Genomic DNA, 15,270 nt, shown 5'->3' with positions numbered 1-15,270 from the left:
TGTTATTGCTCGGAGATATAGTTTTTATCACCTCAGTTGCATGATTTACGGATTCCAGATAAGCTGAATACATGTGAGAATTCCCTAACAAACAGGAATTCCTCACATGTATTCAGCTTATCTGGAAGCCGTAAATCATGCAACTGAGGCGATGAAAACTATATCTCCGAGCAATAACAAATACTCGGAGGTCCCCGAGCAACGAGTACACTCCCTGGCGCAGGCGTGTACTATGGAGGACAGAGAATGAACTTCAATCCAATATTGCGGCCAGCATGCAGCCAGCGGGTAAGGAAAGGGTGAATCAAACACCCAAAAACTCCGCCCATATGACCGAAAACCGGTCCTGCCAAATTCAGGTGACAGGTTCCCTTTAATGAGAAAAAAAATGAACTTTTTTGAAATTACCAAATGGCTGCAATGAAACAAAGAGTGAAGAATTTAAAAGGGTATTAATACTTTCCGTACCCACTGCATGTTGCATAGTGGTACTTTAATATGTATGTGTGCAGTTTCGTAGTACTATATATATATATATATATATATATATATATATATATATATATATATTTACATATATATATATATATATATATATATATATACTAGATATTGAACCCGTTTTACACCTTAGTGGCATTTTTAATGGCACATTTTTAATTTTATCAAACTATTAACTGCACTGACTCTGATGCTTTCCCTGATGAAGGAAGGAATTCCGAAACGCGCGTCGGGGAGTGCGCTGTGCCGGGACTGATACATGACTTAAGGTATTTATTATAGCTATTTCCTATCTTCAAGCTCTGGCTTCCTAATTTTGCACCATAGCCTTATGGCGCTGCACTTGGTCACTTTATCTAATTGCACTTGGCCACTTTTTTATTAGCACATATTGTGATTCACTTATTTCACCTATCCCATTGCTCACCCAGCAATTTTTTCACCCATTTTCTTTTTTGGGGTCAGAGTTACCATCTCTTGTGACCTTTTTGTTATATATAGTTTGATATATACACCTTATATATTTCTTAGGTGCTCATTATTTAACCAGATAGTATTTTCTTTATACCTTAGACCTTAGGTCCGTCATTTCAATACTACTACCTCTATTTTTATTTTATATTGTCCTGTGCACAGGCACTTGTTTTTTAACCTTGATACTTCCATTTTGCCATAAGTGTGTATATTAAATAAAGGCAATTTTATTCTCATTTCTTGTGGTCCAGTATATAAATATCATTTAGTCTTCACTGTAGGGGATAGTTACCTTCTTTAGGCCATCAACGGTTTAGTGGCCGTGACCGGGTACTTCACATGTACCCTCTATTGATTTGAAATGGGGGTGATGCAATACCTGGCCACGGCCACTATACAGTCGATGGAGCTGTGCAGCTCTGTAACTAAGCAGTTCGGTCTGCCGCCGACATCGGGAATAGCTGATCAGCTGGATAATAGTTCAGTACAGTATATAAAATATTAATGTCTCTTCTCTTATTTCTTTAAGTTTTCTTAATACACATATTATGATTAGAGATGAGTGAATATAATATTTGCTTCGGATTACAATCGCCGTACTTGTAATATTTGCCAAACATAGCCGAACGCCAATGGAGTCAACGTGAGTAGAGATGATCAAATATGTTCAGAAACGATCATCAAATATAAAATTGGCACGAATATGGCACATTTCGATTCGCCGATTGTTTTCCGAACATATTCGCTCATCACTAATTATGATATTTACCGCTATATTACAAAAGTTTGTGAGTTTGTGTTTTTCTTCCTTTTATGTGTGTATTTTATATATTAATAAAGATTTATAATATATATTGCTGAGCTATTATGCTGAAAAGAGCAAACTATTCTAATAACAAAAAAAAATCCATGTGTTTTGTGTATATAATTCCACTTTAGTCTGTGAGATGCTAGTGCACCCTATCAATTTATTTTAAGTATCGCAGGAGCAGAATCCGTTCAGTCTAGCCAATTATTTTTCTCTGGCAGAGAAATGAGTTTTTAAACCTCCTCAATAAACAAGTCTCGAAATGATGTCTCTATTTTGTGACTTTTTGAGACTGTGTGTTTTTTGTTGTTGTTCCCTTTCCTTGCTGTAGTGACGCTGCTTAAAATAAATTATTAGCATTTCTCATGATTTGCGCGGCATTGCGCTATTTGATATACCGTCTTGCTTGCTGCTTCATTAGGTATAGTGACAGCTAATTCAACGGGAGATAACAGTTGTCGAAGGCTCGTGCAGCATTGCTTCATTACTGTTTTGGAAAGTAACATAAAAGCAAAAATTTATTTTGCTGATGTAAAAGTACTTGAAAGTATATTGTTCTTCTATTTCAATGTAAACTAATTGTAAGATGAGACACTTTTCTATCGTCTACATTTCATATGCAACATATTGTAAGACAAATCAATCCCAAGACCGGGTAAGGGTGGGTCCATACTGCTTTGTGTGAACCCGTTTAACGGACTACGTTACACCGTGGCATAACGCGGTGTAACGTACTCCGTTAATACCGCCATTACTGGCAATGGCGAATGCATCGCTAGCGCACGCCCACAATGGGCGTGCGCTAGCGATGTGCCGTCATTGAGTGATGGACCCGAGACGCGGGCTGCAGCATTTCCGGGTCCGTCACTAGTTGCGCACTGCTAGCGCAGATGGAGCTAGCAGATGCTCCATCTGCGCTAGCGCAGTGCCAAAGTTGGCACTTGCGTTAGTGCAGTCTGTTTAACGGATTTGTTGAACGGACTGCACAACGCAAGTGTGAACCTAGCCTAACACAAATCATGCCCTTGAATTGCTGGATATTGCACACTTGAGCCGCACATGACCCTGGAAAAGCTGACTCCCCGTGACTTTCACCCCAGATGTCTACCCTTCTTCCCGATGTCTTGCAGTCCGGACGTCCTGGATAACAAAGAGGGCTATGGCCCCTCCCTCATCCTTTTTGTTCCCCCTGACCCCCCTCTGCTATGTCACTTCCACCATGTCATTTCCTAATGTCATTTCCTCCCTCACTTCTGCTCCCCCCTCTGCTTTTCCAATTTCCCCCATATCGTCACTTGCTCCCTGCCCAGGTCATGTCCACCTACCTCCCGCCCTGCGGGTCTCGTCCGGCGTCAACTGTACATGCTGACACTGTTCAGATATTCATCACTGCAGTGACCATATGGAAGTATAGACTAGTAGTACTGGCATGGGGTTGCACAAGACTTTGTGCCAGTCACATACACATGTGAAGAAAAATTATTAATTTTCTGTTTCTCTCTACAGCTTCTCTCCCAGGTACACAAAAGAGCTTATTCATTTCAACTGGCATAATGTAATACTTCATTTATCCTGTGGTAGTGCTGAAGAGGAAACTGCTGGGTTCACCTGTGCCCCAAAGCTGATCGCTGAGGATTGCAGCAGCGGCACACCCTGAACTCAGTCTATTTTCAATGGTCCTTCTGGCTCATCCAATGTGGACAACCTCTTAAAACCAATTTTAAGTTAAAAAAAAGAGATTAGATTTCAAGTCATCGTCGAAAAAAGGCTGATGACAATTGCAGACTGTCTACAGTGATAATTTTTTTAAAGGCTCAGAATGGATAAAGAAAATGTAATAAGAATGATAAGATCTCTTGCCACTTCTGTTCTAACATTTCCTTATCTCCCATCGGTTTCTACTTCCTGCTCTAGGGATGACGTCACAATTACTGAGGGACACAGTTCATCGCTGCGGCCAGTGAATGGCTGAGCCATTACCGTTATGTTAAAAGGGACCAGTGAGGTAGATCAGATAAGCGAGGAGTACTTTATTTGCTGTTGTTGTTTTTAAGCCTTTCTGAGCCATTTAAAGAAAAAAAAAATTTAGAACTGGACAACACCTACAAGGGTGAGTGAAGAAAATGTTGTTAGTGAAAGTCACTGTCGGATGATAAAAATGTAATTTAAAAGGAATATGTCAGCAGGATTAACACTCCTAAGCCATCTATGTGGACATGCAGGTCATAGAAAGTTGAATAAAATGATACCTTGATAGCTGCTATCCGATGTCTTATTCCAGAGAAATCCACATTTTTCTTAATATGTAAATGAGCTGCTAAGATCTATTGGCAGAACATACAGTAGATCTCATTGAGAATCTGCCTCCAGAGCTTATAATAAATGCAAGGGAGAATTACTGGTGTGAGACGGGTAGATCAGAATAGCGAACTGTCAGTTATTATATGTCTCACATAGGTAACTCCTCCTTTAATTTATAATGAGCTCTGGAGGCAGATTCTCAGGAGATCTATGTCCAGCCCATAGATCTTAACAGCTGGTTTACATATTAAGAAAAACGTGAGTTAATCTGGTATGAAACATCAACTCGCAGATACCAAGGTATCATTTTATTCAGCTTTCTACGACCTACATGCCCATATAGACTGTTTAGGAGGGTTGATCCTGCTGACAGATTCCCTTTAGCTTTAAGACATTTGTCTCTGACTATAAACATGCCTTGTACGTACAAAACCAGATTAAAACAAAATCTTTACCTACATATTGTATTTGTTCTATATTCCATTTTATTAAAGTAGCTTCTGTTCAAAACAATGTTATATTCCCCTGTAGATTGCACAATGAAAAAAACAAGTTTTACAAGAATATAAAAATAAATATACATTTTGTAGCAAAAGGAATGCCACCTATCATAATTGGTAGGTGCCGAGGTCGGTGGCACGAAATATGGTGCGGACTATTAAACAGGGAGATTCAAAGAGGAGACAAAGGGACATGGGGGCTATGCTAATTTCCACGCTGAAAGGCAGACAGTGTTGCTATTAATCTTGGAATTCATTTTGCAGTTTAGGATCTAGCATTTGTTGTGGCAATTCTGTCAGCTCCTTAATCTTGATTAGCTTCTTATGTCAAACCATTTAGTCACACGGCCCAAAGTGAAGTGACAGGGCTCATACTTATAAGATCTGGTCATCCAAGCAATGAAAACAATGGAACGTTCATCTAAATATTTGTTGTACTGTAGATAAATCAGATGCAAGGGATTTCACCCTCATCGTCACATAAGAGAGTGACCGGAAATATTGCCACTACCCTTAGGGACAATTTAGTAAACATTAAACCTAGAAACAAAAGGTAAAATAAGAGATAAACGCTACAACTACGTCTAGACTATTTATTTGTCTGCAAGATTTTTTGCATACTTCTGAAGCAAGTGCGGCGCCCCAGGGTCCGGTCGTCGCAGTGGTATTGCTTTCCTCTCAGGGAGAGTGATGCTATGTTTGGAGGCAAAGAAGGATAACTGCATCCAGGTATCACAAGCATGCAACACATTTCACACTCCAGACCACCAGGGGAGCTCCTGCTCCTATATATTAGGTCACTCCCCATATACAGTTAGGGCCATATATATTTGGACAGAGACAACATTTTTCCAATTTTGGTTATAGACATTACCACAATGAATTTTAAACAAAACAATTCAGATGCAGTTGAAGTTCAGACTTTCAGCTTTCATTTGAGGGTATCCACATTAAAATTGGATGAACGGTTTAGGAGTTTATGCTCCTTAACATGTGCCACCCTGGTTTTTAAGGGACCAAAAGTAATTGGACAGATTCAATAATTTTAAATAACATGTTCATTTTTAGTACTTGGTTGAAAACTAGAAAAATGTTGTCTCTGTCCAAATATATGTGGACCTAACTGTATATATAACTGGTAGTCTGTATTGAAAGTTAGTCAGTTGCTGGCTGGGCTCAGCTCAGTCAGTTCCAGACCAGAAAACTTGTTGATAACTAAAAAATGAAACTTATATAGGAGCTATTGGGGTATGCGTCTTACCGGCCACAAATGTGCAAGTTGTAGAGGTTGTTAGTGCAAACGGTCACTGAATCTATATAGGAAATAAAGTTACGTTATCCAGTCTATCTCACGGTTTAAGCCACGTGGATGCAAAGTGTCAAGAGTGTATATCCAAAATGTTTCACGTTGCTTTAATAATCTCACATGGTTGCCACCTCTCCTGGGACGGGGGACTTTACCAGACTCACCAAGCACACAGTGTCCTTAGTGTAATGAAGTCTATTTTGGGTATGTTCGCTTGCCCTTTCCGTCTCAATACTATATACTGTATCTCTTCGAACCATTCTCCTTGATCTCAGGTTCTTCTTAGTTCCATGTACTTTACATGATATATGTCCTTGGCCTTAGATGGATATGCCTTACCATGATTACTAGCTTTTGACATGCATTCATTTATGTAAATATGTAAATATGTGTATAATTGTTCCTTTTTGTAATTTTGTTTGTTTCTCTGCTTGTTACAGCGATTTTGTGATCAAGGCCACGGGCTGGCCGAAACGTTAATTATCGCCTATCGCTATCATCACATGACTAGATCTTGGGCCCACGTGACCAGACCAGGAAGCACAACACAGGAGCGGTCCCGGAGCAACAGAGCAGGAGTGCACAGAGACGTCCACTACCGGAGTTCTGCAGGGGTGCACAACCCTTCCAGGTGGGAGGCTGATTCCCCCCACCTTTCATTGAAACACCCCAATCAAACCACCTGGTGCTTCTCATGCTGCGCTCTTCCATGTTTATTGCCAGCGCTGATTGGGCTCGTGTGACATAAGAACCTCATTTGAGCCCCGGGAACGTGAGTGCCCTCACCGCTGGAACTGTGCCGGTACAGGAGGTGAGTATAAGTGTTTTATATTTCAACAGGGCCAGATTGAGAAGGGGTCGTCCTAGTAGAGACCAACACCTTAAAGCACTAATCCTACAAATACATTGCTCCCCTTCCTGAAGATCTACCAAATGTGAGTTAGTAGGAAGGGAGTATGACTGTACAATCAGGCTACACAGGCTTTGGTGGTAGACTGGTACCATAGAGACACGTAGCTCTGCATAGTTACTACAGAATTATTTTTTTTTTAATTTAAGACTATTTTCAAACTTTTTTTTTTTAATCTTAGATGTATTGGAACAAAAATAAATGAACATCTGTTAGAGGCTAAGACCTGCTGTAGGCCTGTAATGGTGAATATTACTCTAGTTAAAAAGAAGTATTGTGTAACTCATCCACACAAAGTTGTATCATCACACTTACAAACACATGCAACATTGCTTTCTTTTATAATATGCAAAGTTATGAAAACTTTGAGCACCTCTTTAATCTGTGAGATGAATGCCCTAATACGTGTTACTCAATTCCATTTTCACTTCTTGTCCAGGTGAAGGAGTAGAAATATCAGAACATAGAAAGTATTTTACTTACTTATTGGCTCCATTTCGCTCTAAACTTCACTTTTCAATCCACTGGAACAATTCTGTGCTCTTGAAACACCTTTGAAAAGCAAAGCAGGCAGCGCGAGAGACAGGATGATGTTCTCAATAATGGGCAGGAGCTTCAAACAGCACAAACGCAGAGTAAATGTCACATTTCCATTACAAGCTGTGAGCGGCTATTTCGGCCGAGCTCCTTTCAGCGAGGATGAACATGACTATTTGCTACAATTATGGCTAAGAATCCGGCCATCATGCCAGAAACATGTTTAGATTGTGACCGTCTGAAAGAGTCTGCCTTCACCTTGCCAGTATTAGAGGTCAGATGGACAACATATGCTGGATTTATTTCCCTTTTACATGGCATTTTTTACATTTCTTAAAAGCCAAGTCAGTTAGACAATAACAGTTTATTAAAGATGCATGATCACATTACTTTGGTAGAAATGTGTGATTGATTCACGTGGAGGAACACTTACCAACACAGTTAAAGCGAGATTTGTGAAGGCCCGATTAATGGTCAGTTTGATCATGGTGTTTTATCTGTTACAATGCTAAGCAGATTGAAATATAGACTTATAGCTAAATATTCGTTATAACTTGCATTTTAAATCTCAACTCTTTCTATGCTCAGACGTTAAGTAGGCAATCCTCATCAGGGGCTACAGGCTTCTCTGTATGACTGTGCACATAGTGATATCTGTCAATCACATAATAAAACCACCCACTGGACTCCTAAGAGCAGATATGCAAATTAATAAAATATAAGTTATAGTAAATCTTTTCCAATAAAACACACTCCAGGGTTATTTAAATCTAAAAACACACTGGTGCTGACCTGGTTAAAATTTGTGTTAAAAGCCGCTGGCACCCTGGCAGATGGAGTGTGCGACTCTGCCTGAGTAGCTGAAGACACGTGAAATCCAAATTGGGCTGCTGAGCTAATAACAAGTGGCTATGAACATATCACAATGTGACTGTTGACATGCAGCCACCGAAACTCCCAAAAGTCCGGGAATGGCACTTACTTGTATGTGCCCGAGAATGAGATGCTCCGGTGGTACCAGGGATGCGATCTGAATAGTTCTGAAGCTGGGGAGCATCCTCCTGTTCACAGGACGGGCCTCCTGTGCCCCCGCCTGTATGCTCCGGCGGCCAGCCTCGGCCAAAGACGCCGCCGTGTGATAGCATAGCGAGCGGCGGGTGGTGGTTAGCGGTGATGTCACCTGCCTGTAGAAGACGGATATGTACAAGGGCCCTCCCCGAGGCGTTTCGAGGGAACCATCCCTCTTTCTCAGGGTTAGCTATTCTAAAGATCACATCCCTGGTACAACCGGAGCATCTCATTCTCGGGCACATCCAAGTAGGTGCCATTGCCAGACTTTTGGGAGTTTCGGTGGCTGCAGGTCAGCAGTCACATTAGGATTTGCTCATAGCCACTTGTTATTAGCGCGGCAGCCCAGTTTGGTTTTCTCGACACTCCAGGATTACATGGTGTTGTTGTATCGGGCCAGTAAAGTGAAGGAACAGACAGTAGTAAAGTAAGTAAGTAAGTAAACTTGGGTCACATTGAAATAACAGGAGTGATGGATGACAATATACACTAATTATAAGAGCTGGTGTTTGTGTACTCTACGAAGGTCCTGACAATAAGATTTAACATGTCTGGTGACCACTACTATATCACTATGAGCGCTCACAGATGAATACAAATGCAACTCTTACAATTATGTGTGCCTTATACATTTAGTCAATCTACCAACTGCTAATACCCGTGTTACTTAGCGGTATATAGCAATCATTCTTTTATGGGCTGCAATAGTGTTGATTTTGTTTTTACTAATTACTAACAATTTCAGAAAAAAATTGCTCCCCTTAATACACCTTCAAAGGTTTGTGCCTACAACGTCTTATTCAGGCGCATTCCGCCCAGAATCCGCCTGAAAGAGCATCACACAAGAACCCTATAAAATGAACATAGTGCACAGCAATGTCAAAATGACAATGACGTTAATCTATTCAGTGCATCATGTCGCTCCCAACCATTACTCCCAGTTTATTACGTACTTCCCTCCCACTACACCGCCAGCTGTCTCGTTACTGCTCAAATCATATCCTAGGACTGTCTCATGGACAGTTTTACAAAGCACATGTGTGACTTATATAGTAAGCACATTCGTTATTAAGTTATTAATTGCTTGTACCTGTCTATGAATCAGACATGCTGAAAGTATTTCAATAAATCAAGTGTAGGTTGTTCAACCCTCAACTAATGGGGATGAAGTTGTGTGTTTTTTCCAATAGAGCAGACCACTTTGCTCTTCAGTTCATCAATATGTACCGTAATTAATATTTGGAGGAACTTGACATCGGAAGACACAGAAGATGCTTTTACGAGCTTTTTATTTTGCTTCTCTCCTATCTATAATGCACACTGCTTTGAAACAAGCATACAATGAAGTGTGGTAACGTTTCGGGTAATAAACCGGTCATCAGGCTAAAGAGAGGAAAAAAATGTACCTCATTAGGCATAGAAAAAATAGTCCAACTGTACTAGTAGACGAATATGGGAAGTCGCATCCTTCTTCAGACACAGCATCTTGTACAATTCAGTCTCTTTTAGGGAATATCACCCTTGGATTTCTTGGCAGTCCAACAACTTCCAATAATCATTTACGGATACATTTAGACTAATTTTTCTATCACCAATGAGAGATGTTTTTTGGTGATTCTCTCCAGCCTGATGAAGGGTATTTTACCGGAAACATTGCCACAGTTCACTGTATACTTGTTTCAAAGAGATGTGAATTATGGATACACAAGAAAGCAAAATGAAAAATGTGCCTTCTGGTGTGCAGTCCCTCCAAATATTGATTACATATTGATGTGCCGAACGTACAGTATACAACATGTTGAACGTATGTTAAATCACATAAGTCACCTGAGGAGTGAACCAAGAGCTATGTGACCATTTTCTGCAACATGATCATTAGTAAGACAAATTCCAAGTACATATGGTTATATTTATCTATTATGTAGGGGATTTGGAGGTCTGTATCGGATAAAATGAATTCTGACTACTATAAATATTTCTTAAAGCACCACTTCAAGTGGAGTGGTGCTTCTAATGTAAAGTCCCTGCCCCCGTCTAACAGTCACCCTCTGGCGTCTTCACCTTTTTCGACAGCATCTTATGACCACAGCTTTTGCAGGGCGGGAATCAGAAATTACGTCACAAGTTCTCAATGCAAGTCTATGAGAATCTCAACAAGGCCAGAGCAAGGCTCTCATAGACTTGTATTGAGTTCTGAGCTCCATGAAACACTGGAGCGATCCGGCAAGTCATAAATTGCTGAAGACCAACAGGAGCGATAGCAGATGAAGAGGGCGGCAAGTGAGTATCAGACTAGGGTCAGGAACCTTAGATTTCTAGCACCACTCCAGCTAGAAAATAAAAAAATGCTAGAGTAGTGCTTCAAGAAAATGTAAGACTAATTTAGATAACAAAACAAAATGGTACTCAAAGGTGAATATTCACGTTTAAAATTTTAGCGTAAACTTTTGCAAAAAAATTGATGCACTCATTAAGGTCAACTCCATGGTTAAATTCTATTTTCAAATTGCTTTCTAAAAAGTTATATGCTGTGACATGTCTGAAAAAAAATGAGCTTCAGCCCAAACTATTCAATCAGATTTTGCTTAATTTTGTAAATCGCACTTTGAAAATGAATGATTGGAGATCCAGTCCACGTTCATGTACGATAACCCTCATAAATGACCCCACCTCATCCTCTCTAGAGATACAGTGGTAAATTCTTGTGTTTGGATTAAGAGCATGGATGACCCTAAAGGACGTATGTTCTCCCAAGCAGACACACTATCAACATACGAAGGCACAATACGTCTGATTACATATTGCCGCAGAATAAGGGAACCAAAAATATAAACGGCTTCAAATCCTCTCAGTTCAGGGAACAATGAACGCGTAGGACAAGGCTTATGCATTATTTGCCCAAGTTTGTGCAGATGTTCTCATTTACATGTCTTTTGATCTATCAAAGACGTTTCAGCTGAAAAAACCTATTGAGAGGAGTAGATTATTGTGTGGTTGAGGAGACTAATGCTTGGTGCATACGCTTTATATAAAAACCTATGGAGGAATCAAAGGGGGCTTTTCAGGGCAATATGTATGTAATTGTTTGCTCATGCCATCATTACATCATGACAACATGACAGGGAGACATCAGCTATATAAAGAAAGAAGCCACTTGTGCTTGTATTAGCATAACCCATCATGAAATGTGTCAAAGGAAGTCATGAGTGAATCTACTGACATTTGAACTTGACAGTTTGTTCGAAATTTTGCCAGGAAAGCCCATCCACCTCTAATTTATTTGGTTTGCATTGATTGCGTCATATTATCAAATGTGCCTCCAAACAAACACAAAATAAATATAGGGTGCAAAGCATTAAAAAAACCCTAACACTCACCTCTCCCCATCCCCAACTTGTCCACTATCTTCCCACTTAGTCGCTCTGATCCGATCTTCATTCTCAGACTGCTTGTCTTCTTTATGCCATAGGTCACATTGATCCTTTTGACCAGGCCTCATGAAACATCATGACACGTAATGTTGAAAGCATTAGTAGGCATCGGAGACTACAAAGAACACAGGGTGCCTGTGATACCACAAAGACTGTGATCTGCTCTACAACACATATAAAAGTGACGATTAACAATTTGCAATACACTTGTGGAGGAAGGCATGGAAAGGCAGGGGAACGCTCTTCGCATGGTGACATGACTATGCACGCCGGACAATTACCCACGCTAATAATAATAATCTTTATTTTTATATAGCGCTAACATATTCCGCATCGCTTTACATTTTTGCACACATTATCATCACTGTCCCCGATGGGGCTCACATTCTAAATATCAGTACGTCTTTGGAATGTGGGAGGAAACCGGAGTGCCCAGAGGAAACCCACGCAAACACGGAGAGAACATACAAACTCTTTGCAGATGTTGTCCTTGGCGGGGTTTGAACCCAGGACTCCAGCGCTGCAAGGCTGCTGTGCTAACCACTGCGCCACCGTGCCGCCCTGCACGCTACACTACACTTAGGAAGGTAATATTGTGACAGGTCTATTTTCAACTCAAAACCTTAGTTTTGGATATTCCCAGAGAAGAATAACTCACTGTATATATGGCTTCCATTGATGTCAATGCAGAAAAGTGCAAAGGAACATTATTGATGGCACGTTTTCATCTGAATATGTTGGGATTCGTATATTTCTGAAAAATATTGGGTTTAAACACAGACCTCAAACATAGCTTTGGAAAATAGCTCAATATTTGTGTGCTATTACTCTAGTCTCCCCGGATTAAAGTTATGTGCAGCCCCCTGATGGCATCAACAGACCAATCTGACAATTCTTTGGTAGCTTAAAGGGATTCTGTCAGCATAAAAAAGTTTCTTATTTTTGCCAGTATTTAAGATTTATGCAAAGTTTGTTGAAAGTACAGTTCCATTATAAATGAGCCACCGACCAGCTTTTATACTGATAGTCAGTCTCCCAGCCTTGTAATGGGATAAAAAATACTCTCAACCGAATTTTATACAACGTCAATAATTTAAGGTAATCCGAACACATTTCCATACTTATAATACTCTCTTTAAATGTACAGATTTCTGTAAATCGCTATGGCTATGCGACAAATCTTTATACTACCTAACGTCATGAAAACCTGATTTGTAAGCTTCTGAATTTGAAAATTATTGGTTCAAACCATTGTAATGCATTTTTTTATCGCATTGTCAATATGTATGCAGAATACACTTTTTCACAACAAAAGGAAGACCTATTATGTACCTACTCAACACTTTTAATATCGGAGGCACTTTGTAACTTAATAACCAGACATTTCTTTGTAATACTGAACAATAATCAGTTGAATAGATTCTACCTTTTATTCAGACTATTAATATTATTCAGATATTCGGCAAAGTAGCTTACATTTCAGAAAAAAATCAGAGCATAAAGGTTTGGACCTCATTTAGACATCAAGGTTTTATTTTACGTAAGAGAAAAATTGACCGAGTTTCATCAGTGATCTTCATCAGAGTATCATCAGATCTGCATCAGAGTTTAGTCAGAGTTACATCAGACTTTTTCACCTTTATCTATTAGTCAGTGAAAAACGGACAGCATACGAATGGCGTCCAAATGCTGTCTTATTTTTTCATGGACCCATAGACTTTCATTGCCAAGTTTGGTTTGACACTTTGATCAATATCAGATAAGTCTCAGACTTTTTGCAGACTGAGGGTCCATGCAAAATCGCAAAGACGTGAGCAACCCTATAGACTGTCATAGGTACAGGTGCTATTTGCGCAAAAATGCGGATAGCACTCGTACGTGAGAAACTAATGTGTGGATGAGCTCTTGGAAAAAAAGCCTTTGTAAACTCCATTCACACATCAGTTGTTATCATGTACGAGTTTCAGCAGTGATTTTCATTACAGTTTCATATGATTTTCATCAGCTTTCTCAGAGTTTCGTTCAATTTTTGTAAATTTTTCTAGTATGTGAAAAAAAAGTTACTCCACATCTTATGTCTGTGGAAATCGGACAGCTCTAGGACGGTATCTGACTTGCATTGCTGATTTTGATCTTAGGCCAGAGTCACACTAGCGTATGGCATCTAATGCAAGAGCATCGAATGCGATATGCTAATGACCCTCGGCTCCAGCTGTGCTGCGAGTGTGATCCGAGTGTCAGTGCTCTGTGCTCCGATCCTCGCGCATGAAAGAATCGGAGCACAGATGCGGAGAAGACAGAGAAATACATTTCTCCATCTCCTCAGTTGCCGGTGTCCACAGGAATCGCACTGCACATGGCTGACATCCGAGTGCAGTGCGATATTTCACACGCACCCATAGACTTGTATGGGTGCTTGCGATCCGATTCTCGCAGCCATTCGCAGCATGCTCCGATTGTTTTCGTATGCCGAATTGGCATGAGCAAATAATCACAGATCTGAGCAGCCCCATAGTATGACACTGGGCCGAGTGCAATCCACCTTTTTTATCGGATTGCTCTCGTCCGGTTTATTCACTCGTGTGAGAGAGCCCTTACACTTGGATAAAGAGTGGACATGTTGAAGAATTATTCCGCAAAATATCACTGACGCGAACAGCCTCATTCACAATTGTAAGTGCTATCTGTGAAAAACACTTCTAAAAGAAAATCTGACGTGTGATTGACACCTGAGGCTTCATGAAGTAGTCTGATTTTTACACGTTGGCGAAAAGCGAACCGAATATTCTGGTCAGACGTTGATCATAGTTTGATCAGAGTGTGGTTTGAGTGGCCTCTGATTTTCTCTTACATGGAGAAATTAAAGAAAAAAATGTCTCCACCTTCTGTTATCTGACAGTCCTTGAAAATATGATCTGACCCTTGGATCAAATTCGGACATGACTCCGTAAAAATCATGGCTGTGTGAATGGCTCCTATAGACTATCACAGGTAAGAGTGCTGTCCATGAAAACCACGGATAGCAGTCATACACAAAAATCAGATGTCTCAAGGAGCCCTAAGGATGAGTCCCTCTTTTTACTGGAAAACAAAATGAGACCCCCTATTTCTTATGTAATAAGGAGCTAAACATGTGCCACCATTTACCTTCCTGCACACTCTCTGCCATTTTTCGTGAGGCCTTATATCAGATTGTACTGCCTTCTAAAAAAAAATCTTGTGAACAAAGGAGGCAGCCATTCTGTAGGAAACTTCAGGGATTTCCCTAAGAAGTACAGTAAATTGACCTACTAAATTCTCATGAATTCTAACATTACCAACAACATGTCCTACTCCATGTTATGTCAATAGGCAGGTGCATGTATTTTTATAACCGAAATTCAATCCACCATTATTATACCAGCAGTTGCTAAACTGTAATAGTTTAGGCATGT

At 40.2% G+C, this 15,270-nt stretch overlaps 1 protein-coding gene across 1 annotated transcript in view; it reads right to left on the bottom strand.

Moving 5' to 3' along the window:
- PTPRN2 (protein tyrosine phosphatase receptor type N2) overlaps positions 1–15,270 on the bottom strand; it is a 1,178,570-nt gene that overhangs the window by 409,829 nt on the left and 753,471 nt on the right. The window lies entirely within an intron of this gene.

Source organism: Ranitomeya imitator, chromosome 6, assembly GCF_032444005.1.
Source record: "Ranitomeya imitator isolate aRanImi1 chromosome 6, aRanImi1.pri, whole genome shotgun sequence".
NCBI classification, from domain to species: domain Eukaryota; kingdom Metazoa; phylum Chordata; class Amphibia; order Anura; family Dendrobatidae; genus Ranitomeya; species Ranitomeya imitator.
Note: the sequence above shows the minus strand (reverse complement) of the source record. Positions and strands in the feature narration are given on the sequence as shown.